We start from the raw sequence: 26,754 nt of genomic DNA, 5'->3' as shown, positions 1-26,754 counted from the left end.
AGCCCAGCGTGCGCTGCGGAGAGCACCTGTCCGGGGTGACTCACTGCGTGGCATCCGGCGTCTGGGAAATGGCGCTGTGTGTAGTGGGTGTGGCCAGGAGGGACAGAGGGACAGAGATCCTGGGCAGGACGCAGAGGAGTCCAGCAGAGACGCCTTTGCATGGCTCTGGACTGAAGGCAACACAGAGCTCCAAGACTGTCCCACTGACACGGTCCGGGCCTGGTGGGTTCTCCCCCGTCTGCCCACTGACACCTCCCCCGAGAAGCCTGCAAGGTTCACCAAGAGACTGACCCAGTTTGGGCCCTGGGACGACGTGTGACCTTGAGACTGGCCGCTGGCTAGGCTCTGAGGGATAAGGAGGCGCTGCGAGAACGGGGTGATGCTGTGGGCAAAGAGCCTGGCATCTGGAGACCACGTCAGTTGCCCAGGAGATGGTGGCCAGAGCCAGGCCAGAGGCATAGACATCACTTGCAAGCCCCCCTCAATAACCCTCTCCTCTGCATCATTGCACGGGGTTCTTCCAGGAAAGCTGCTGCCACCCCTTGGGGCCTCTTCCTCCTCCTCAGGACAGGGTGGACCCAGATGACCATGCGGTGCCTCACCCAGTACTCCTTCCCACAATCAACTTGGGCTCACCCTTCTAGGTTTGCCCTTCAAAGTTACTTTTGCTCCCAGCTGGCCCTCTAGCCTTCACCACCAGCCTTATCCCTGACAAGGGCCAGTTCAGAGATAAGCACGTGGCCCAGGTTAGCCTCATATCCCAGAGAAACTCCGTCCTGGAAACAGACTCTGACAACCGCTGGGCTCCTGCATCCAGCCACACCTGATGCCAGCTCCACCTCTGAGCTCTCCAGCTTTATTCCTTAGGTAACTTCACTTAAGCTAATCTGAATTGGTTTTCTGTGCCTTGCAGACCTAACGCACTTGCTCAAGTGCCTGAAAGCCCCTACCTGTCTGGACTGCCACTTCTGCCCGTTTCCCAAGTCACGTCCTCCCACCATCACACCAGGGACACAGAAGTTTCCAGTTTCACGCCACCTGACTGATGGGACCCCCACACGCTGTATACCTCAAGGGCTCTGGGACTTTTCTGAACCCTACAGGAAAGCATATCGTGACAGGTTACTGATGGCTATGCAGGCAGGAGAGGCGGTGGGTGGCATTTTATCACAGAGGGGCAGGTGCCCGTGACCCACCTGCTGGGCCCGAGAGGAGCCCTCCAGGTCCACGTGGGTGCCAGCTGGTCTGCACCTTCTCCTCCGTGGCAGCTGCTCCCGCACCGTGCCATCTGGTGCCCGTGGCATCGGAACCCCACCCCCACTCCCCGCCTGGAGAGCAGCCTCTGAGCTCTCCTCAACACACGGCCTATGCTTTGCAGACGCGGGCTCCACATCTCCACCGAGGACCCAGAGGAGCCACCCCCTTCCAGACAGGGGCCCCGTCCCTCACATGTTCGCCGCCGTCGTCACTGTGGGGGGTCCCAAGCTTAGAGTGAGGGAGACCCTGCTCGGCAGGCCTCTGCCTTTCTTAGGAGGCCCCAGAGGAAGAGACTGGAGGACAGGACGCGACGCATTGAGGCACCTGCTGCACGAGGGCGCCGTGACAACCAGCAGGTGCGTGTTCCCATCACCCACGAGAGCAGAGGCTGTGGAGTGAGGCTGGGGATGCTGTGTCCACGCACCCCATGTGCGCACTGACAGGGGCCACAAGCCAAGCACCCTGTGCCTGGTTCATGGCCTCGGGGTGAAGGGCCTGCAGTTCTGACCCCAAGAACAGCCTTCGTGTTTGACGTGACCCTCGTTAGGCAGCATCCAGCATGCCACCAGCCCTGGGCCCCCAGGGTGGAGATGGGTGGACGAGCCACCCTGGACCAAGCGGGTCCAATGTGGCCGGGTCGTGTGTTTACCAGGTTCACCAGCAGGGGCTGTGACCCTGTTTGCTGATTTGATCTGTGAGAAACCACCTTCCTTCCTCGACCCCTGGTTTGGCCAGCCTCTTCTGGAGCTCTGGAATCAGCCTCTCCTCTTCCCTCAGGGCCGTGGAAGCAGCCGTGACCCCCTCTGACACAAGGATCCTCCAGGCCACAGCTCTCTCCTGACGCAAGGCCTCAAAGGTGCCTGCCTCCCTGCTGTCCCCAGTTGTCCCCCAGCCCCCCGAACTCTCTCACAGCACCGGCCACATCCCAACCAACCATCCCAGAGTCCACGGATGACGCTGGAAAAGACGGCAAGGTGCAGCAAGGCGGAGAAGACACCCATCACCCAGGGAGGCTGGCGTGGGTGCTTCCTGGGCCCCAAGCCATCGAGACCAGGGCCCCTCGGAGCCCAGAGGCAGTCGGAAAGCCTGGTCTGGGTGAGCCGACTTCAGAGCCACCCGAGCCTCGGTGACCTTATTTACACTGTGAACCGTTCCCAGAGCACTCGGACCTCTCGGGAGAGCACCATCTGGAGAAGCACACACGAACAGGCCCGCGGGGAAAAGAGGAATGACAGCCTCCCCAGCCAGAGGGCAAGAAAACAACCTTCAGTGCCCCAGTCCTGGAGCCCAAGCACAGCTGCAGCCCTGCAACCAGGATGGGGGTGGGGAGGCTTGTGGACACACACACGCACATGCACACAGACACACACAGACACGTGAGACACAGACACACACACACACAAACACAGAGATGCACACACAACACACATGCACACACATGCACACACATGCACACACACACAAGAGACACGTGTGGCCCTGCAGGCTGGCCCCTGCCGAGGCTATACCTCAAGACCCAGCTCAGCCTCCCCCACTCCACGTGACTGTCCCCCACCCTACATGACTGTGCCCAATGCCCTGGGATGACTCCCCAGTCAGGTCCGAGGCTCCATCAGAACCCCTGGGGCCCACGACAAGAGGACACGGTGATCTGAGAACGCCAGGAATGGAAAAGCTCCATCTCGGACCCCACACGGGTGCCGGAGCAGCGCGTGGAGGGAGGGAAGCGCTCTGTGTCTCTGACGGCTTCTGTTAGCAGGAAATAACCACCCAATGCAAAGAGACCAATTTTCAAATTACAAAGCTGATTCAAAGCTCGGTCTCCTGGCTGCCAGCTGAAAAGATGCCACCGTTTATGCAAGCTCCAGCTCCTGCCTTCCCGGACAACCTGCCCGAGCCCAGGGAGGCAGCCCAGCTGACCAAGCTGCGCACACAGGTGGGCATCCATAGCGGACACCTTCCTTGTATGGGAGAACATGTCTCCCACTTGAGAAGCACCCCCTACCACACCCACGGCTCTACTCGCAGGGACCAGGACAAGGCATCGTTCAGCCTCAGGACTGTCTGCCCTGCTAGGGTTCAAACAGGAGATGAGCTCAGGGCTTGGACTCCCCTGGGGCCCCCCGAGGAGCCTCCACATCAACCCTCAGAAGAGGAGCCCAAACCCCCAGTGCCAGAAAGGGACCCCAATTAGCCATGTGTGTGGAAGGGGTTCAGAGCCACTGACCTGCTTTGGGAACACAACCTCCCTCTCTGGCCTCAGCACCTTCAGCTGCACACAGAGGGGTCTCTCCCAAGGGCCAGGCTTTGAACACACACAGCACAACCTCAGCTGATTTATGGAGATGGATGCATCCTGATGGATGCATTCCTGCCTGCCTGTATGCACCTGCCCCAGGGCCCCATCCCAGAAAAGGCCCAGCCTCTGCTTACTGAGGCCCATGACAACGACGATGTCCTGGTGAGGACAACTTGGAAAACAGTGCTGAGACTGGCCGTCTGCACCCGAGAGGACAAGCTTTCCCAGGCTCCCTGCTGTGACCACAGGGAAGCATTTCTGGGGAAGAGGCTGTGAGCAATGACTTCCCCCTCTGGTGCCCCAGCCTGGTCCAGGCTGCCACCCGTTTTTTGCCTGAGATGCGGCAGCAGCTCTATTTCCCTCATCCTGCGCATCCCCGGCCCAGTCTCCAGGCAGCAGGCAGAGTGACCTTTTAGAAATATCAATCATGAATCAGGCCCCATCGTCCTCCCAGTTAAATCTCTTCAACGTTCAGGCTCTGCCACAGGCTATGAGCCCACAGCAGTGGCCCTGCCCTCTTCTCTGCACTTCCTTCTTCAGCCTGGTCCACCTCTTGCCTGCCATCATGGCCCCATTTCACTCAGACAAGCTCCATCCTCGTCTGCCCCAGGACCCTTGCACGCCCTCAGTATGCTGTTCCCTTTGCTCTCAGCTTGGGGAGTCCTTCTCAAATCCCCTCCCGACCTCCCAGTGTAAACCCCGGGGGCCAGCATGCCTCTACATCAACCCTCAGAAGAGGAGCCCAAACCCCCAGTGCCAGAAAGGGACCCCCAATTAGCCATGTGTGTGGAAGGGGTTCAGAGCCACTGATCTGCTTTGTGAACACAACCTCCCTCTCTGGCCTCAGCACCTTCAGCTGCACACAGAGGGGTCTCTCCCAAGGGCTAGGCTTTGAACACACACAGCATAACCTCAGCTGATTTATGGAGATGGATGCATTCCTGTAGCACAAAGGACATGCTTTCTCTCCGGCCAGAAGCCACCCAAGGTCTTCGCAGAAGCCAGTGGTGACCTGGGGCCTCCGTTCCCTTTAAGAGCAGAGCAGCCGACCTGAAACAGAAAGCGAGCTCTCTCTGCCCATTAAAGGCCAAATGAGCAGCAACAAGGAGGCCGTTAATCTTCTCCATCAAGCGCGTTACTGAGATAGCCGGGTGCTCGCGCAGGGAGGACAGGACGCCGTCTGGGCTCAGCAGACAGCCCAGGCTGGCCTTCGCAGCTTGGGGTGCTCCCCATGCGGGAGGCTAGTGTCCCTCTTGGCTCCGGATGGGCTGACTCAGCAGCCGTCCACCCTCCTCTCCTGTGCCCTCCTGTCTCAAACAGGCTGGACACACTTTTCAATCTCCCTGTGGCAAGACTGCTACAGCCGTGGGGTTGACCAAGTCAAGGCCTGAATTGAAACAAGTCCAGAGGGGAGGGTGTTCATGTTACTACTCTTGCTCGGTAGAGACAGAAAGGCTCTGGTGATGGATTTCTGGTCCCTGGACTGCAGATAACATGCTATGATCTGAAGCCAGCTCCGGGCAAGGCCATGTCCAAATCCCCCAGCTTCCCACAATCCCATGGCCCCAGTCCCCTTGGCAATCCAGCATGGTTCTGGGATCACTCCTGATGTCTCCCCTGCAACTTGCTCCCACAACCCTTCTAGCTGCTTTGTAAGCCCTTAAATTTCTGCATTAAGTATCTTTCAGGGACTTTACCAGTGGTCTAGTGGCTAAGACTCTGCCCTCCCAATGCAAGAGACCTGGGTTCAATCCCTGGTCAGGGAACTAGATCCCACATGCTGCAACTAAGCCTGGGCACAGTCAAATAAATTAATTTTTTTTAAAGGTATCTTTACTCTTTTATTTTTTTAATTTTAAAATCTTTAATTCTTACATGCGTTCCCAAACATGAACCCCCCTCCCACCTCCCTCTCCATAACATCTCTGAAATGGCTATGGCAGTGTCTTTGTAGGTCTGGACCTTGACCTTGGCTGACCCAGCCAGGCCACAGCAGTGTTGTCCTACGGAACTTCTACAATGATGGAGCTGCTCTGTAATTCTGGGTCGTCCAACGTGGTAGCCCCAGGCCCTGGCTTTAAGCATTTGACACGGAGCTAGCGCAACTGAGGCACTACATTTTGAATCATGTTTGATTTCAGTTCATTTGCATTTAAGTAGCCTCCCTTGGACACAAGGAGATCAAACCAGTCAGTCCTAAAGGAAATCAACCCTGAATGTTCACTGCAAGGACTGATGCTGAAGCTGAAGCTCCAATACTTTGGCCACCAAATGAAGAGCCAACTCACTGAAAAAGGCCCTGATGCTGAGAAAGACTGAGGGCAGGAGGAGAAGGGGGCAAAGGGGATGAGATGGTTGGACAGCATCACCGACTCAACGGACATGAGTTTGAGCAAACTCCAGGAGACAGCAAAGGACAGGGAAGCCTGGCGTGCTGCAGTCCATAGGGTCACAAAGAGTCAGACATGACTGAGCGACTGAACAACAAGCCTCCTGTCCCTAGCAGCTACAGCGTGGACGGGGCCATCCACATCCAGAGAAAGTCGTGACGGGAAGAGCAGGATGAGGAGGGATAGGTGTGAGAAACGGGAGAGTCCTCCAGAGCACGGAATCCCAACTTGTGAAGGAACTTAAAAAAAGCAATCCAGCCCTGATCCAGACGCTGTTGGGTGGGTGGATTTTCTGATCAGGAAATAACCATCCTATGCAGAAAGATGCATTCTCAAAGCCTACAAGATTCTAAGACCCAACAAACAACTCAGAAACAAAAGGTCATTCTTCAAGGTTAACACACCAGATGAATGAGAAACTCGTTTTCCCAAGGGCAGACAGGAATGCTGATGTTTCCCCAACCCCAGCTGAGCCCACAGAGCCCAGCCTAGGATATCTTGGCCATGATGGAAGCCCTCGTCCTGACTGAGCCCCCAAGGTGTCTCCCGAGCCTGTCAAGCATGAACTGTGTGCCTGCTCCTTCTCTTAACTGAGCTGTCCCTGCAGTAGTTTCCAAGTCTCCTCGTGGTCCCTTTGCCCTCCTCTTCACTCATTCTGAATCCCAATTTTATAAAAGCCACTAAATATAAACAACTTATAAAATATTATTTTTTAAAAAACCAAATGTTATTAGTGGTTATCTTCAGTGACGAGTGACATTCATTTGTGTGGGGCGGATCAGCCTGGCATTTGGGGCCCTGGACTCAGAACCAAGCTGGCTGAATTCCAGTCACATGACCTCCTGGTACCTGAGATCCCTCACCTGGGAAACGGAGATGATAACAGAAGCTAACACACATGAGTTAAGTAACGTACAGCCTTCAGAAGACTACTTCAGACGGAGACCCTGATAAGTACCAGCTATGTTTTCATTAGTTTGTTTTCCAAATTCTGTACAATAAATAAATCTTTGGTAATCAAAGAGAAAAAAAAGTTACAATCTTGTTTGACTGTGTTAAGTTAAACTTCCAAAAATTGCTGTGGCCAAACCAGCATCAGGTTCTTGTCCAATTTCGTGTAATATCAGGTGGGTGTCATGAGGTCTGAACAGATACGGGCACAGGCTGGGAAAGGAGTCAGATCAGGACACCTGGGGCCCTGTACACATGTTCACACCATGCACACACCACACGTATAACACATGCAAATACACACAAACACACGCACACATGGCTCCCTGTCCTCCCCAGACGTGGGGGAGGACATGGATCTCAGAATCTCGTATGCTGTACTCCTCATCCAGGTGGGACACAAGCAGTGTGCAGCCGGCTCCTCTACACTCACGGGCCCCTCACAGCCGTACTCTGCACAGAGCAGGACGCTTCTTTCATTTGGAAAAGTCAATGCCGTTTACCTCGTTTATCCCCGTGAAGCCTCTGCCAGACAGCAGGCAGACGAGATGTGGAAAAGCAACGAAAAATGAGCAAGTGGCCCTGAGGCTGCTGCCCCTCTGCAAACACTAAGCTGTAAATAGACACGAAGCCACCGTGACGCTCTCCTGACTTTGGGGGGAAGAACCAAGCCGGAAGCCAAGAGACCTGAATCCCAGGCCCCGCTCTGTAGCCAATTTTTCAGGGTGCTCGGGAGGTTCACTTTCCCTCTGTGGGTCTGAATTTCCCCTTCTTTAGAGTAAGGAGGCTCAGCGGTGACCGTAAGAGTCCCTCCCAGCCCAGATATTCACATCTCAGAGCCTTGTGGTCCAGCCCCCCTCCCAGGCCGGTGCAACTCCCACCAAGCTCCTCGCTGCCCCGGTCTCCTCCCCACTGGCCTCAGGACAAGGGCCAAGAGGGTCCAGCCCACCACCCACACCCCTCTGCTCCCTGGCCTGGGAGGGGGCGCCCGACCATGCTCAGTGGCTGCCCCCAGCCAGCCTGGGCAAGTCCCACCTCAGGCCCACATGGCCAAGAAGCCAGCACAGAGAGGACAGCCGTCCAGCCCTCGTTTCTTTTCTAGCTTATCATCCCACAGTCTCCCCAGGACTTCAGCGTCTCAACACAGTCTACCTGGAAGCCCTCAAAGCCAGGGAGGGTGCTTCACACCCACTAGGATGGTGTCATCTGAACACCAGAAAGTAACGAGTGCTGACGAGGACATGGAGAAAGCAGAAGGCTTGGGTAAGGTTGGCAGGAAGGTAAAATGGTGCAAATGTGACGGAAAATAGCACGGTGGTTCCTCAAAAAATTAAACATAGAAATCACCATATGATCCAGCAATTCTGCTTCTGGATATTTATACAGAAGAAGAAAGTGGGGACACCCATCTTCACAGCAGCGTTATACAGGACAGCCAAAAGCAGGGAACAGCCCCAGTGTCTGTCGACAGATGCGCGGGACAGACGAAGGGACCAACACTCTGTTATATGTACAATGGACCATCATTCAGTCTTAAAAAGGGGAGAAATTCTGATGCAGTGTGTCAGGTGCTTCAACAGGAAACTTAAGAACAAAATGCACACTAAGATGAGCCACAAAGACGAATATCGCATGGTCCCACTTACAGGAGATACTCAGAGTAGTCAAATTCAGAGACACAGAAAGCACCATGTAGGTTAGCAGGGGCTGGGGAGGGGGTGGGCAGAGATCTGGAGACAATAGTGGTACTGAGAGGATGACAGTGTAAATGTACTTGGTGCCACTGAATTATATACTTTATCAAAGTTACAATGGTAAACTGTGTTGTGTCAATTTTACATATTAATAATATTAAAAAATAAAAATTTTTATTTAATTCAATTTTGTTTTAAAAGCCAAAGAGGGATGAGTGTTGGACTCAGAGACTTGGAAGAACATCCCCAGAGGAAGAACACCTGAGCAGACACGTCCCCCCTCTGTGGGAGAGAAAGCTCAGGCCTGAGGGTCTGACCATCCCAGACTATCTCTGGCTCTGCCTAGGTTCTGGAGCAACCCTGAATTCTGGAGCATCCCCAGATTCTGGAGCATCCCTAGGTGATGGAGCATCCCTAAGTGGAGAATCCTGGGACACTGGAACATCCCTAGGCAATGGAGCATCCCCAGGCACTGGAGCATCCCCAGGTTATGGAGCATCCCCAGGTGGTGAAGCAACCCCAAGTGATGGAGCATTCCCCAGGAGGACCATCCCCAGGCACTGGGGCATCCCCAGGTGATGGAGCATACCCAGGTGGAGAATTCCTGGACACTGGAACATCCTTAGGCAAAGCAGCATCCATAGGCACTGGAGCACCCCCAAGCAATGGAGCATCCCCAGGCAATAGAGCAGCCCCAGGTGATGGAGCAGCCCCAGGAGGAACATCCCCAGGTGATGGAGCATCCCCAGGTGATGGAGCATCCCCAGATGATGGAGCATCCCCAGATGATGGAGCATCCCCAGGAGGAGCATCCCCAGATGATGGAGCATCCCCAGATGATGGAACATCCCCAGGAGGAGCATCCCCAGGTGATGGAGCATCCCCAGATGATGGAGCATCCCCAGGAGGAGCATCCCCAGATGATGGAACATCCCCAGGAGGAGCATCCCCAGGTGATGAAGCATTCGCAGGTGATGGAGCATCCCTAGGCACTGGAGGATCCCCAGGAGGAGCATCCGTAGGCAGCTGCAATGGTGCCTTTCCGCAGTCCATATCCCATGCAGCAGGTATAAAAAGATGTATTTGCTGAGGGAATCTGCTTTCTCCTCTGCATCCTGAGAGTTCCCGTCACCAATGACAATGCTGCATGGGTCGACTGACCTGAGGAGCCCTCCAGCTTCTCTGGATCTCAAGTTCCAGCTCTTCCCTCAGAACCTCCCGTGTCTCTCCCTTGCATGTGCTGCTTCCTGTCCTTCTGGAGTCCCAAGCAGCCATTTCCCTTCTTCCTGCTCAGGTTTCCTGGACATCTTCCAGAACAGGAGCCTCTGGGCCCTCTTGGCTTCTCACTCCATCCTTTTCTCCAAGGAGGACAGAGGAGACAGTGGCTCCTAGTGGGGCACAGGGACCAGGGGTCATTCTTGGTGCTGCCCAGACCCTTCCCAGGCCTCCAGTGCATCCACAGGATGGGCCAGGAGGAAAAGTGGGGGTGGGGGTGGGAGTGCATGAGAAAGCCCACGTGCAAGAATCCAGGGGAAGGCAGAGGTCAAGGCACTTTCATTTTCCTTCCCAGGAGGGAGAGACAATCCACAGAGCAGAAACCAGGGCTGTAGAGATGCTGTGGGACTCCATAGGTCTGCCTCGCTGGCCCGTCTACGTGACTGTCCTCCAACTGAGTCCCTATGGCAATCAGGAGGGTGACAACCTTTCAACAACTCAGATCTGGAGCTGGTCCGTGGAGACCACGGGAGAGCAAAGGGGTGTGGAAACCCTGGACGCGGGTGACAAACCCCAAGGGAACTGAGGGACTAAGGGAGCCGAGGAGGAAGCCTGGTGGTGGGGGCACCCATCTGGAGCCATGTTCCCCATAAGTCCCCACAGCCCAGGCAGGGGAGCCACATGTCTGAGGCCTGGGCAGCTCTGAGCCATTCCAAGGATTTCCAAAATTTTTATAAGCCCTTAGCAGGAACAGCCATACACGAAGCTGCGGTGGACAGCAGTTGTTCACTGGGGTTCTTTCACTGTTGACCTTGTCCATGTGAGTTGGCCCTGGGCCCACAGGAATGCAGGGGGGCCACCAGGCAGGGTGCAGTCCTCAGCCCTCCCCCCTCCACCCCAGGTCAAGGAGACCAGGACAAGGTGCACTGGTCCCGAGCACATATCTCCCCTACCCCCCGACTAGGGGCTGTGTGACTCTGGACAAGTTCATCCCCATTCTGTGCTTCAGTCAAGTTGACCAAAGGACCTCTAAGGCCCTGTACATGGTTCTCTGTGCCCTGATTCCAGAATCTGGGTGTCGGTGGTGGAAGGATTTATCATTTGGAACGTGCTGGTGAATGTACTTCCTAGATAATGTCCCCTCCCACTCCTGAATTTCCCTTTTTAATGCTATTAAACTGCTAAATCTGAAAAGCACCACAGACACAGTGGATGGACGGATGGACGAGTCTGCTGTGGCTCCAGAACTGGGTTGCGTGGTGCCCGCTCCCCATAGTGCCCAGCCTCGGGCACCTGCTGCCTCACCAGGCCACTCTTCCTGGCCCAACTGATATGCTGGAGCTCGACAGTGCCCTCAAATGTCTGACTTGGTGGGAGCCTCCCAACATTTGGCTTTTCCCATCTGTGAAATGGGGATCAGAGCAGACCTGGGTCCTGGATGGTGAGTCACCTGTCTCCACACACATACAGAAGGGGACGGGGTCCAGGGTCACCTGCTCGACTCTGCTCTCCTCACTCAGAATCTCACCAAGAAGAGCATCCTCTCCTTAGAAAACAGGCTCGACCACACAAAGCTGTGTGATGGGTCGTGCCCTGGCCGCTGGCATCTGAGACAGTGTGCTGAGCACAGAGATGAAAGGCAGTTCTCCTTATAAAACTGTGGGCTTGGGGCTCCCACTCAGGATGACCAGTGCCCTGTCCAACTCCCTGGTGGAGCCAAGGAACTATGAAGCCCTAGCCACTGAACCCAAGTCACGGGAGATCAAGCAAGTACGGCAATAGGTCATGACTGGGAGAGGGAGGGAAGCCTGCCTGGGATGTGGGGTTGGGACAGGAAGTTCCTCTCATGACTGGGCCCATGCACACACACACAAGCACATGCAGACAAGTGTGTCCCGAGGGTGCACCACGGAGGTGTACGGCATCTACAGGAAGCGTGCACGCCAGCCCGGCAGATGGAGGACAGTACCTCTAACAGTCAGAAAAGGCAGAGAAACTGATTCCGGACTTGCCTGGTGGCAGAGCAGGTAAGAATCCACCTGCCAACACAGGGGACACAGGATCAATCCCTAGTCCGGGAAGATCCCACATGGATTCGCAGTCGAGAATTCATTCACGTTTCTCACTTGCTTTAGGATACACTAAGACAAACATCCTGGACCATACAAACCAGACTGCCCTAGGGACCTCACTCAAGTGGAGTCAGACAGTAGTCGTCTTTTTTGTGCCTGGCATATTTCACTCAGTGTAATCCTCAAAGTTCATCCCTGTTGTAGCCTGTGACAAAACTTCCTCTTTTTTCCAGGCTCAACAACACCTCCTGCGAATCCATCCCCACTTAACGGACAAGATCATCCAAGATGGGAGCAGTGACCTGTTCCCATAGAGTGGATGACAAAATGGGTCATGGAATTCAGGCATCTAAGTTCTTGAGTCTACAAAACAACAGCCTTTCCTGCTTAGCTTACGAAATGGTTGGGAAATATCACCCACAGACAAATACTTTTCCTACGAGCATCTCTCAGAACAGGTATGAGCCAAAAGCACAGCACAGATTCTTTGCTAAGAATCACAGAGCAGGGGAAGACTCTGAGCTACCCATCTGCCTTGGGAGCCAGCAGGTCACATCTAAGAGACAGGATCTGCCTTATTGGGCCCCCATCCTCAGATCCCAATATTCTGGAATTCACTAATTCTTTCTTGGTCTCTTACCTCAAAATTCCACACTAAAATGTGAGACACTGTCTTCTTTTTCAGAGTGACAAAAGAATGTCTACTGTAACACCATCCCCTTTAAAGCAATTTTTAAACCAATGTTGTACTTTATATATAAAGACGGGCTCTACCCTTCAGGCTTGTCTCCTCCAAGACACACAGCACCGGTTCCTTCGGTTTCCTGAAGCTGTGTTTTCCACTGTCTTCTTTTACGACTCTCATTGCTAGTCTTCACACTGTCTAATTGTCTCTAAAAATAGTCTCAATCCATAGCCAGCATCCCAGGAAGGACTTCAGAGCATGAGACATTTGAAAGGACTCTCTCCTGTCCTGTTGGGACTTGGACTCAGACAGGCTCCCATCCAGGCACACACATGGCAAGGGCCAGCAGCTGCCAAGGATCAGATGGTCCAGGCCCAGACACGTGAGCAGGGCAAGGAGGGTTGCTAGGAGACTGGAGAGATGGGGAGGCAAGTCCAGCCAAACCAGCCAGCAGAGAGGGCTGGGGTTCGGAGAATGGGAAGGCAGAGAGCAAGGCGCAAAGCCCAGGCCCAGCAGTGGGAGAGCCAACGGGCTCAGAGCACGGAAAGAGCCACGGGGCCAGCAGGGCTCCAGGGTGCAGGCGGGGACACACGGGGACGACGGCCGAGACGGGGTAAGGGTGTGGCAGGAAGTGTTGATGCCCCACTGTCTGTGTCCCTTTCCTCCTGGGCCACAGCGAGCCCTCAGTGGCCAGACTCCCTGGCAGCTGGACACGGTGGCCTGGAGACCAAGTTCTGGCCCATGAAGCGTGAACAGCAGCGATGGCGCTGCAGCCAGTCCCAGCCGGGGAGCCTCCCACACACGAGCCCCGCTCCCCGTCTGCAACCCTCTCCACCCCCATATCAGCCGGATGGAGAGCATTCTGATGGCCAGAACGAGGGCCGAGCACAGGACCAGAGGGGCCCGGGTGGTTGAAGCCCCTTGTGGGAAGCCACCTAGCAAGGAGTGCCTGTGTGGTGATGTCGCCAGAAAGTACACCCTGTGTCCAACCAGGGACTTATGGGGGGCAGGGGAAGAACCAGCTTCCAGGCAGTAAAAATGGGGTTGAACTTGCCAAGAGGGGATGAGAAATCAGATGATTTGGAGCAAAACCTGATCAACGTCAAAGCACCTCTTTTGCTATTTTAAATAAGATGACAAGGCCCGTGAACCAAAGAGAAGCCACAGACACAGTCTCTTGGAGGACTGACAGGCAGGGAAATCACCAGTCACTGGGTGCCAGGCCACCCATTCCCCCATGTGCTCAGCAAACTCTGAGCGCACGTCGCCAGGCCCTGCGCTGGCTGCAGCTATGACAGTGAAGAGAGTTCAGTCGCTGTCTGGAGGGGCCCCCGACCAGTGGGGGGGGGGGGGGGGGGCAGACATCAGCTATTGAACCACACAACCCAGCATCTCATAAGTCTGCCCGAGTGTGACCGCCGCCCGGAAGAGGGACCCCTGACCCTGGCTGGAGCAGTCGGTGGGGAGCCCCAAAGGAGGGAAGCTTGACCTGAGTTCTGAAGGAGGAGAAGTCAGTGACTATAAACTGTGACAGGAAGACTGTGTGCAAAGCCCAAATGAACGTGCTGCATCCGGGAACCAGCAGCAAGTCGTACTGTGACGCGTGGGGCTGCCCAAGGGAGCAGGAAGCGATCCAGCTGAGAAGGAAGTGAAGGCCAGCGGTGAAGGCCTAGCACCTTCAACAGGGCTTAAAGCAGCATAAGGACATAAACAGTCTGCTTCTGCTTCCTGGCGATGCAGTAAAGCAGGGGTCCCCAGCCTCAGGGATCCAATGCCTGATGATCTGAGGTGGAGCTGAGGTAATCATAACAGAAATAAAGCGCACCACAAATGTAATTTGCTTGAATCACCCCAAAACCATTCCCCCACCTGGTCGATGGTAAAACTGTCTTCCATGAAGCCAGTCCCTGGTGTCAGAATGTTTGGGGACTGCTGCTAAAGGATAAACCAGGAGGGGTAAGACAGGATACACCAGGAGGGGTAAGACAGGACAGAGTAGCTCCTCCAGGATGGACAAGCTCTTATAGTCACCAAGGCAAGACAGACCAGAGTCCAAGGGTGGGTGACGAAACACTGAGGGAGGAGAAGCTCCAGGACCAGGAGACTGAAATGGCTGTGGAGTGAGAAGAAAAAGGAAGACGTGGAGAAGCGAACCCTGCACCTGGCTTAACCACAGTGGTGGCACCATCCCCGAAGCAGTGACCATGGACAGAGAGAAAGGCTTTCGGGGGCAGACAATGATCTGATGTGGAGGAGCTTGAACTATTCTAGGCGTGAGCAGCAGCAAAATAGAAACATGAACTTGAGACAGACATGTGGGCTGAAAGGTAAATGTGAAAGTCGTAACCTTGCCAGCGCTGGGAACAGAGCTCGCACCCACAGTGTGGACATGTACCCGCATGCTGGTCTGCAGCTGGCTGACACGCAGACACACTGCCCCGTGCACAGCTGTCTGGAGCACAGATTCACAGATGGGGCTAAGCTTGGAAGGTCTCTACTGATGGGACCCACAGCTCTGTCCTTGGCTCTTGCTTCTTATATGCTGAATTAAAAATTCGGATGAAGACAGATTTGTCAGTTGTGCTGCTGACACAAATCTGGGAGGAACGGCGGGTAAGCTGGAAGGTTGAACCAAGAGTCGAGTGACCTAAATCCGCTGAAACCACGCAAACTTCTTTGCAGACCTGTCCAAACTGACAAGATGAAATATAATAAGCACGCACACAGAGTCGTGCACTTACATGAAAAGACGTCACTGCCCAAACAGAAGGCGAGCGGCACTCTGGCTTATCAGGGATTTAGATGGCGGAGACCCTCGGGGTCGAGCAGACTGTAACTCACTGTGAGTCAGCAGTCAGCACGGCTGCCAAAAGCAAAAGTGACCTTTTCCTCCTTGATCTGCTCTCAGGGCCCAGCAGCCAGGAATCAGCCCAAATCAGCCCACATCTGGGCCAGTGACCCTCTGGGAGACGGACCCTCGAGGGACCTCTGGCAGGTGACCCAGAGAAGGTGAAGGGTGGGAATGAAGCCCTGGAGAACTGGGAGAAGAAAGTGGGGTGAGAACCCTGGGAAACAAGTTAGAAGGAACACATCAGAAATCCAGAGGGTAAATGCATTTTGTTCGCTCCAGATGGAAGGAGTCAGACTCTTGGGCAAAAGTCAGAGGATGGCAGATTTCTTTCAATATCTGTTTATTTATTTGGCTTCACTGGGTCCTAGCTGCAGAACACTAGACCCTCGATCTCCTTTGCAGCATGCAGGAGCTTTGGCTGCAGCTTGTGAGATCTAGCTCCCTGACCAGGGACGGAGCCCAGGCCCCCTGCATCGGGGAGTGCGGCGTCTTAGCCACTGGACCATCAGGAAGTCCCAGGATGGTATATTTCAACTTTATCTTATTTCAAAAAAAAAAAAAACAAAGGCTCTCCCAAACTGGAATGACTGTTTTGTGAGTCTATGAGGCACCCCTTCTGTGGAATCATCGGAGTAGAAGTCAGATGACCACCTGTCAGGAAGGGAAAGAGCGGTCCACAATGGGCGGGAGGCTAGGTTGGACCTGAGGGTCCTAAGCTTTTGGATTTCAAGGACTGGTAACACTTTTTTTAAAATGTGCTATCTGAGCAATTTTTCAAAACTCAACTACCACCTACTATCACCATCATTTCATAAGAGAAGACATTTGTCAACCAAAGCACAGGAGAGAGATATTACCGGTATAAGGGACAATCTTTTATATTGAATACACTTCAGCTTCTGAAAAATGTGCCTGATTTTTCTGAATCTGGGAAGCTGGAGGGAACATGGCTCACGACTCCACCGGCCCATTCCCTCGTGGCCCTAGACACCAGCAATTAGCAGCTGCTCAATAAATACCTGCTCCTGAGTGACTGCATGATTGCATGCATCTATGCCTAAAGACCTGGCCTCTGTACCTCATCACTAATCAATATATATATATAGATGGCTCTCGTGGTTCCTGGCACTGAAATATGGAACACCAAGGGCCATTAACCTCCCCAGTCTATTCTCCAAACACCAAGAGGAACGATGCCTTATATGAGTGCTGTGTGTTAGGGTTTACACAGCATCTTCTCTTGTTATCATCACACTCAATTTTCTTGACAACATGGAGATTGATCCCCAGAATTCACAGCTGGAGAAACTGAGGATTCGGGCTTTCCCAGGCTACATCTGAGAATGGGTGAGGCAGACGGGAGACCAGGTGCCCACACTGCCAAGTGGACGCCGCCCACCCACCTCAAGCTGTGCCCCAAAGGAAGGGGTAACCCGACCCTCAAGCCCCACTGGTAAATTGTAATGCTGTCTCAGCATTACAAGAGCACAGGACACAGCTCGACACCACAGCTGCCCCGGGACCCACCGCCAGGGTCTCTCGTGGGGAAGCGGAGAGACAGGAGGAGACTCGGTGCTCATCACGAGCCTTGTTTGCCTCTGAGACACCACCTGTCCACCAGGCCTGCTGGCACGGGGAAGCCGCCTGGAGATGGACGGAACTCAGGTTCACCCAGACGCTGCACAGCCTCGAAACCCTCCTAGGATGATGGCGACGTGTGAGGAGCCAGAAACAAGCAGCTAACATATGTTACATATCCGGGCACCTCCAGTGACTCAGAGCTCCCCTCCTTCTACGTGCCAGCCAGGTGGGGCGGCCAGCTGAGGGCTGCGGCAGCCTGGGAGCAGCAGGCGATTCGGGAGCCACACAGCAAGTCCAGACTAAACACACCCAAACACAAACCCACCACAGTGTATTCTCACAGGCTTCACCAGTTAATCTGGCATATTCTATACCTACAGACAGGCTTCCCAGGTGGCGCTAGTGGTAAAGAACCTGCCTGCCAATGTAGAAGGCGTAAGTAATGTGAGTTTGATCCCTGGGTCAGGGAGATCCTCTGGAGGAGAGCATGGCAACCCACTCCAGTACTTTTGCCTGGAGAATCCCGTGGACAGAGGAGCCTGGTAGGCTACAGTCCATGGGGTCGCAAAGAGTCAGACACAACTGAAGCGACTTAGCACAGCACATAAATACATATAAATAGACAGAGAGACAAAGACTCTCAAGTCGACCTGAGAAGAAGGAGCCGTCTATTGGATGCAGATACACTGGTTGAGCCTCCGTGGATGACATCTGGGCCCTCACCCCCAGTGTAACTGAACAGGGTCTCAGGCAGCCTAGCAACTGGTTCCCAGACGTTGTCACCCAGACGCTAGTGTCCTTGCTGCTAATTCCTCAGGTAAAGAAATCTGAGCTCTGAGGCCACAGTGAGCCGGGATGTAGTGGGGGGAGCGGTGGCAGGGCAGCGGGCAGGTGGGCCCGGCAGGTGTGTGGGGGCAGGTGTTCGGATGCTCCGGTCTCACTGTGCTCCTGGCAACATGCGGCCTAGATGGCATCCAACATCTTGCAGACACCTTGAGAAGCCACAACAAAGACCTGGGAGGCTCTGCTGGGCTGTGACCCACGGTGGAACCACAGCCAGGGCTGAAGGGCTGAAGGGCACCTGTCACCCAGGAGACTAGAGAGGTCATCTGCGGGGGAGGTAAACGGTGGGGGCAGGGCCCTGCGGATGGCGGGGACTGAGGCCGGACAGTCCAGGTAGCACCTTCCTGACGCTGTGACCACACCTGACTTCTGCTGGGTCGCCAGGTCCCATTTCCGGAGCACACTTACAGCCGTGCAGTCTTTGGAGGGCTAGGGATACAAAAGTAAACACACGGCCTGTTTTGTCCCCTTGCAAAATGGGAGCCATCATCTCTTTCATATGGTTGCTGTGAGATGAAATGAAATAACATAAATGAAAGAATTCAGGACGTGTGAACTGTGGTTCTAGTGATTGTAACGGGGGTCCCAAGGCAACATCTGAATATTTTTCTTCTTTGTTCTGAAATATGGAGAATTTTAGATGAGAGCTCACAGTTCCTCTGCAAAACACGAAGACCTAAGAACACACTAAATTCTGATCTCTGCACCACCCCATCCATCACTAATCTTCCACTTTGCTATTGCTCAATGTTTACAAATCCTTTGTTTTCAAATCATCCTACATCTTAGCCTTCTTTCAAAGAAAAGAAATGATGAATGCTTCTTTTTCACACGTGTCTCCTGGTAGCTCTCTCAGCCACAACCACTTTAGAGGTAAACGCATTCAGTCTTTGTTGATGTGAAAAATGCCTTTTCATCCTAACTCTTGAAAGATACTCTGCCTTTGTGTTGAATTCTACTTTCATATCCACTGAGCACTTGGAAGACGGTGTTGCATTGTCTTCTAACCTCTGTTGTGCTTTTGATGAAGTCTGCTATTTGCAGATAATCTGTCTTTTCTCCCTGCTTGCTTTTAATATTTTCTCATTCTTTTTGACTTTCCAGCAGTTTTCCATGCCGAGTGTCCAGATGCCGATGTGTCTTTAATCCCCCTACCCAATCCTCAGTGGGTTGTACTACCTACACAGCAGTATCTCCCTGCAGTTTTGGAATGTCCTTGGCATTAGCTTCTGAAAAAAAGTCTTTTCACCATTTTCTTTCTCTTGTCTCCTGGAACACCATCTAGACATACATTGAATCTTTTGGTTCCAACCCTGACTCTTCTATCTGCTTTTTCATAGAATCAGCACCTAATCTCTTAGCGCTGAATTCTGGGCAATTTCCTCAGGTCTAACCTCCAGTCACAGACTTTATCTTCAGCTGTGTCTACTCTGATGTTTCATCCATCCCATTAACTTATTTACCTCAATGATCATTTTTCAGTTCCAAAAGTACTACCGGGCTCTTTGCTCAAACCTTCTCTTTTTTCGTAAAGCACTGTTCTTTTCTCAGGCTTCCTATTTCTTCTTTTATCTCTTCACCTGTTTCAAGCAATCTGTTCTATAGATCCTTCACACCACCCTGCTACTTTAGTTCTCAGGGCACGGACTCTGCTGCCTATTACACCTGCTGGCTCTTGGACGTGGAGGTTTATTTTTCATGAGGTTTGTGTTTTATAGTGTTAGCTTATCCTCAGCCAGGATTGCTTATTTTATGAAAGCACTGAGGACCCCGAGATGCAGAAGCTTCTTCAAAGTCATTTGCATTTATTTTTATGTATTGGCTGTGCTGGTATTTGCTGCGGTGCGAAGGGGCTGCTCTCTAGCTGCAGTGTGCGGGCTTCTCACTGCAGCGACTCCTCTTGTTGCAGAGCACGGGCTCTGGGCGCTCGGGCTTTCAGTAGTTCAGGCACATGGGCTTGACAGTGGTGGTACATGGGCTTAGTCGCTCCGAGGCACGTGGGATCCCCCAGATCAGGAATCGAACCCACGTCCCCTGCATTGGCACGCAGATTCTTTACCACCGAGCCACCAGGGAAGTCCCATTTGTGTTTATCTTTGAAGGATCACTGGGGTATCAATTATCCTAGACCTAGTTTTTGTGTGTGGTAAAAAACACACACACAGTATAGCAAAAACCAACACAACATTGTGAAGCAATTATCCTCCAATTAAAAACAAAATCACAAAACATAAAAAGTACCGTTTTAGCCATTTTTCAACCACCTTTCTAGTTTCTGGGTGTTTGATTGCTTTATACACCTCATACAAGTAGAATCATATAGGATCTGTCTCTTTGTTGTTCAGTCACTAAGTCACGTCCAACTCTGCAACCCCACGGACTGCAGCAAGCCAGGCTTCCCTGTCCTTCACAATCTCCTGGAGTTAGTCTTTTTGTGTCTGGTTTATTTCACATAGCATAAAGTTCTCAAGGTTCATCCCTATTATAACATATGACAGGGTTCCCTTTTCTTTTAGAGCGGAGTCATATCTTACTGTGGCTTCCTGGTGGCTCAGTGGGAAAGAATCTGCCTTCAATGTAGGAGACACAGGTTTGATCTCTGGGTCAGGAAGATCCCCTGGAGGAGGGCATGGCAACCCACTCCAGTATTCTTGCCTGGAGAACCCCATGGACAGGAGTCTGGTGAGCTATAGTCCATGGGGTCACAGTGATTCAGACATGACTGCCTGACTGAGCGCACACACACAACCTGTGAGGGTCCAGGGCAGGGGGCAGAGGGAGCCCCAGACTCATCTCTTTCTTTACCAGGAATTTAAGTTTCAGTCTTCACAAAACAGCTTCATCCCTGCACCCCCGAATCTCACAGGCCTAGGACCACAAGTCTCACCCTCTACCTCCAACCCTACGCTCGACATCCAGATCCCAACTTGTATGGAGCACCACAGCATTAGCCATGGGGAACCGATTCCTTTCTTGGTACAGTTAAAATATGCATATCTATGGCACACAACTGTTTTGAGACTTAAAATACATAATTCACATGAAGATCCTGATTTAAAGCTTAGCATACACTAGACACTCAATGGATCATGGCTATTAATATTTCTAAACTCGACTCAGTCCAGTGGAGCCCAAACCACTAATCTTTCTCTTTAAAAAGATAATAAAAATTAAAAAGCTATACTCTATAACATGACGTACCTTGCATCACCCATACATAAATCTCTCCCCACTCTCTTGAAAAAGACAGGAGAAGAAAAAGTGAAATAAAAGAGACATCTATTAATACAATGAATTGCAAGTTGGGACCCCAATGTCAAATATGAGACATCCCCAACATGAAACATTGCCGAGATTAGCTAAAGTTCAAATTCAAACAAAATGCATGAAACCCTCACCAAACTACCACGCAAACACAGACACATACATAGCTAGCACGCATGCACACAGTGTTGTGTCCAGCTCTTTGCCACCCTATGGACTGTAGCCCTCCAGACTCCTCCATTCAAGGCATTTTCCAGGCAAGAACACTGAAGTAGGTTGCCATTTCCTCCTCCAAGCTAGTGAAAGTGAAAATCACTCAGTCGTGTCCAGCTCTTTGCAGCTTCATGGACCATACAGTCCATGGAATTTTCTGGGCCAGAATACTGGAATGGGTATGCTTTCCCTTCTCCAGGCAATCTTCCCAACCCAGGGATCGAACCCAGGTCTCCTGCATTGCAGACGGATTCTTTACCAGCTGAGCCACAAGGGAAGCCCTCTCCAAGCTAGTAGGTGTACCTAAAAATTCCCCACTGACCTTTACAGACACAAATGTCTGCTCACCCCTTGGCTGGGTGTGGGCAGTACATTGAAGACTATTCAGCCTTGTGGCTGCACAAGAAGCCTTACCTGGTTCCTGTAACACCCACACGTGGCTTGAAACCTGGTCCCCATCATGGTGCTGTTTCCACCCCATCCTGGGCTCCATGATGGATGGTCCATTTTCATTTCCCCATTTTCCTTTCAGTGAGAAGCAATGAAGAGCACAACCCTGGATCAGGAGGCTTCCTGAGCCTTCCCAACAGGTGGCCCGCTTTAGAAGTCCCATTACATAAAGTAGGAGTTGGTCTGAACTGTGTCATCCTATAGAACTCAGCAGCGGCCCAAGACGGGTGTGTCTGACTCAAGAATAAATGGGGATCAAACTGGGAAGAAAAGCCAGAGGCAGATAATTTTATGGCAAAATATCTGGCGCTAGAGATGCAAGTGCCATGCCCTTTCTACTCCTGGAAGACTGTTTTGTCTAATGAATGAAAAGTATATTTGAAGGAAGGGAAGGGGAGGGGAAAAGAAGAGGAAAGAAATGTGGTTTATCCCCCAAAGCAGGCGGCTCCCAGTGAGGCTGGCTGCCGCCACGGTGGATGTGTGCACAGCTTTATTTATTATATCCTCTTGGAGCCTATTCAAAGCAAGAACATTAAGCGTGTGTAAAATCCAGAAGTGAAAACAGCCCCTCTTGACACTGCTCTGCAAGTTTCTGCCCTAAATTAGACAGTGAATCAGGAGGCTATGTCTGCAGGCCAGCAGGGAGAGAATGCAGGGCCCAGACACGTGAGCCCGCTGGGAAAGAAGGCGAGCCTGTGTGATGGTTCTTTCTCAAGGCAGGGAAGGCAGACCCAGGCTAGTCTCGTCTGACTGCAGTGCAGACAGTGACAATTCCAAACCGATAAAGGAAGTCCCTAAAATAGGCCCCTTGTATCCGGCCGCCCTAAGTCCCTGGGAAAAAAGCCGCTGTGTCAAGTGGACATCAACCCAAGCATTTCTTACTGACCCACCTCCCTGACTTTTATCTCTGAGCCTGCAGATAAACACCCACAACAGTCCCTGGAGATTAGTTCTAAACATACCAACTGTGCTTAGGCCAGGATGCACCCTCTGCCTGTGAGTGCTCCGTGGGTGCCAACAGCCTCCCAGCTCAGACTGGGTGCACCCACTCCCTGGAGGAACCTGGGCAGAGCAGAAACTGGACCTGACACCCGGGACCCCGCCGTCCTGCATCTGAGGTCTGGACTGGGCCACTGTGCTGCTACTGCAGCCATGACGATGCCCATTCCTCACTCCACACCTCTCCCCGGAGGGAGGTCTGAGCAGATCCACAGGCTGGTGATGCCTGCATATGGGCTGCAGTTGAAACTACCAAGAAAAATCTCAAAACTCGACGACAGGCTATCCAGATTAGAAGAGAAACAACATAATCACGGCAGGGCTTTTCCAAAGTAAGCACTCAGAAAAAACAGTTGCTAGGTTCAAATTCCAGCTCCATCATTTATTAGCTGTGTGACCTTAGGCAAATTCCCCAAACTCTTTGAGCCTTTTTCTCCTTTTCTGTGAAACGAGGATAAGATGAGTTCCTACCTCATTGAGATAGTGGATGCGATGCACTTTGCAAATTTGGGGAGGAAAGGAATATGCTGGAGGAAAGGGGAACCCCTTGTGATCCTCAAAGTGCCTGGTTGTAGAAATAAATCCAGTGGTAGTCTGGGCTGGGGAGAGCAGGGGGAGAAGGCATGGCTGCCTGTTCACAACCGAAGGAATGCAAGGCACAGCCGAGAACTGATTTATGTTCAGTAAACGGCCCCACATCCCTGGATGTCTCTACTGCCTGACACTTAAACACAAGGCTGGATCTGGGTCCCCACTCGGGTGTTGGCAGGTTGAAAGACATATCCAAAGCCAACCAGCTCAAGAAAGCCAAATATGGCCAAGCTCAGACCACTGTAGGTGGACCAGGAGGCCGCAGGCGCCAGGAGACGGTGCGGGTGACTCAGACGTTCAGCTGACAACTCCAGAGTGCGGATGACTATGGGCTGTGTTCATTTCCAAACAGAATTTTCCATCCTACAAACCCCGAAGCATTCTATCAGGGCAGTGGGGTCTAATGCATCAGCTACTGGGGAAACAGGCCTCTCAAGCTGGCATGGACGCTACCCCGAGTCCCTGCACCAGCCTACAGGCCCCAGCCCCCAGAGAGCAGAGCAAAAGTAACCAGCTGGATGAAAGACTCTTCCAGACCCCAGAGGACACGCAGAAAGTTCACAGAACCACAGAAGGAGCCAGGATTAGGGCCAGCCCCTCGCCTACTCGTGCCGACTGGTCAGATCACCTCTGCCCATCCCCGGGATCCAGTGAGAACAAAACCACATACCCAATGTGAAACGTTTTGAAAACCATTTACAAAGACAGTGTAATAAAACCATAAAGTCTCATTGAGTGACTCCTCCAGCAGAGTCAGACCAGCAGTTAGAAGCTCTCGGATTTAATTCACCTTTTAAAGTATGTCCATGATTTACCAACCTGGCTGAATAAACAGTGAAAAACAGAATTTATAAAATGGGTATTTTTTTTCCTTTCTTTCCTGTATTATACTAAACACATTTCAGCTGATTTTTTACCCCCACTGAACTGGCTACTAGTTTGACAGAACCAATTGAATCAGCCCACTGAATAAAGAGCCTGGGCGACTGTCTGACTTCCCCAGGCACAGCCAAAACAGTAGATGTACCAGGCAACATCCCCAGCCTGTGACTGATGCAGACATCACTAGTCAAGCCCTGCACTCTCTGCCCTGAGCTTCTGCTGCACCCAGAATCCTTCCCTGGGCAGCACTTCAGGCCCCTTGACCAGTCCCAGATCCACAGGGGACCCAGAATCATTTGTCATCTTAGGTATGCCCTTCATCTGATTTAAGCTGAAGCCACCAGCTCAATGATTTCAGTCTTACTAATTCCTCCTGAACTTGCTTGCTGATTCCTGGAATTCCTGGGGGGTGGGGGGGGAGATGAAGTCTTTTATCTCACAATTAGACAAAAGGCTGAACACCCAGATATATCAGAGTGACTCAAATTTGTAGAAAAATGGGAATAGCTGACTCCAGCCTCCCTCTGAGCAGGGCCCAGGTGGCCCTGCTCTCCTGGAACAAGTCTTAACTGCACCTTTGCATCCTCTGGAGGCTCCGGCCTCCAGGGACAGCAGCGGTCACTTAAGTCACCCCACAACTGCCAGGAAGAGTGTGGACCGTGCTGCATGGCTCTGCGGGGTCAGAGCCCCTTCCTGGGCACAGAGGAGGAGAGCCCTGGGTCCCTGAGGGTGACGTGGACAGTCCACAGCCTGGCAGGAGCTCAGAAAAGAAGGGGACAAGCAGAGATAAAGCCCAGTGACACAGAGAGAGCTACTGCGCCCCACAAAGTCATCATTCACAACAGTCCACCCTCATCCCCCAGGCTGCTCCACTCCTGGCCTGGTCTGCATCTCACGTGGTCCTTGATGGGTCAGCTCTGTGAAAGCCGAGAGAGACTTCTGGTCTGAAGGATCCCCTTGCTCTTCATGCAAATGAGCTGCCACATCGCACCATGCGGCCACCACCGAGGAGGCTCCAGGCAGTGCAGCCAGAGGCCCCGTCGAGAGCGCTGAGGGGGGCAGGTGCCCATCTGTTTCACTCATCACTGCATCCTCACTGAGTCTCTGGCATCCAGTGGACACTTAATGCACGGCTGTCAGAATTGGTTCTGCTTGCTTATGCCTGCTGCCAAGAGGCTGCTACAGTGCCAGCTCATGGGAAGCGCTCATAAACAGTGACTGATTGATTGACCGATGACTGATAGTCTGTCCTGACTCTAGTTCCCCAAGGGAAGACAGAACAGTGAGCCACCTGCCACATCTGGTCTGGACCTAACCGAGCGCTAGTCCCGGGAAAGTCTCGACCGGTGTCTTCTCAAGTCCAGGAATGCACACACTGAGGGATGGAGCGTGCTTCCTTTCTAGGATTCTCCAGGGCAGCTCTACAGACAGGGTGGCAACAGAAAGCAGCCTGCAGCCTCAACTCCTGACCAAACACCTTCATCCTGACTGGCTGAGTGGATGATGGGTAGTGGTGGGATTCAAGCCCCAGCAGAAAGAGGCAGAAATTCCCAAGAGACCACATGGCCTGCACCGAGGACCCCATAGGGACCTTCCAAGAACTCACAGAGGTGCCCTAGGAAACAGTCAGCACTCAGGCAGCTGCCAGAGCAAAGAGTAAGATGGTGGCTGATGGTGGGCAGCCAAGCACTAAGGAGAAAGTCGTGAGCACTGTGTCCTCTGAGTCCCTCTCCTCTGCCCCAAGCCTAGAAGCCCAGCAGTGGGGGGAAGAAGGGGCTGGAAGAAGGGAAAAACTAGGTCATGACCCTCTTCCCCTGCACAACCTGAAAGAACGGGTAAGGCCTGAAGTAGGCCATGGGCTTCTGAACGATCAAACCAGTCAATCCTAAAGGAAATCAACCCTGAACATTCATTGGAAGGACTGGTGCTGAAGCTGAAGCTCCAATACTCTGGCCACCTGATGTGAAGAGCCGACTCATCGGAAAAGACACTGATGCTGGGAAAGATTGAAAGCAGGAGGAAAAGGGGATGACAGAGGATGAGATGCTTGGATGGCATCACCCATTCAATAGACAGGAGTTTGAGCAAACTCTGAGAGTTAGTGAAGGACAGAGGAGCCTGGCGTGCTGCAGTCCATGGGGTCGCAGAGTCAGACACAACTGAGCACCTGAACAACAACAAAAACGAGGCCTAAGTATTGCAATGAGGCTGTTCTAACAACAAGGCTAAGAGGGGCTGTGATAATGGAGAACAGGAAAGGGGGACAGCAGAGCAGGGCTGACCACAGCAGTGCTGGACTCTGAAAGCGTCCTGCTATATGAATCAGTCCACCCTATAAGCATGGCCCCTGCCTTGAGATTCTGGGTGTGAGAATAATTTCTCATGGCAAATCAAAGCACCAGTATGCTCTGGGCCCTCCAAGTCAATGAGCAAATACTAAAAACTGTTTCTAGATCAGTGAAACCACCAAGATTACCCACTGGAGGCAAATGTAAAACCACATTGTAGCATCACTTC

At 52.6% G+C, this 26,754-nt stretch overlaps 1 protein-coding gene across 3 annotated transcripts in view; it reads right to left on the bottom strand.

Moving 5' to 3' along the window:
• Positions 1 to 26,754, bottom strand: part of CACNA1C (calcium voltage-gated channel subunit alpha1 C) — a 387,548-nt gene that overhangs the window by 342,864 nt on the left and 17,930 nt on the right. The gene's annotated exons all lie outside the window — the stretch shown is intronic.

Source organism: Ovis canadensis, chromosome 3, assembly GCF_042477335.2.
Source record: "Ovis canadensis isolate MfBH-ARS-UI-01 breed Bighorn chromosome 3, ARS-UI_OviCan_v2, whole genome shotgun sequence".
In the NCBI taxonomy this organism is placed as follows: domain Eukaryota; kingdom Metazoa; phylum Chordata; class Mammalia; order Artiodactyla; family Bovidae; genus Ovis; species Ovis canadensis.
Note: the sequence above shows the minus strand (reverse complement) of the source record. Positions and strands in the feature narration are given on the sequence as shown.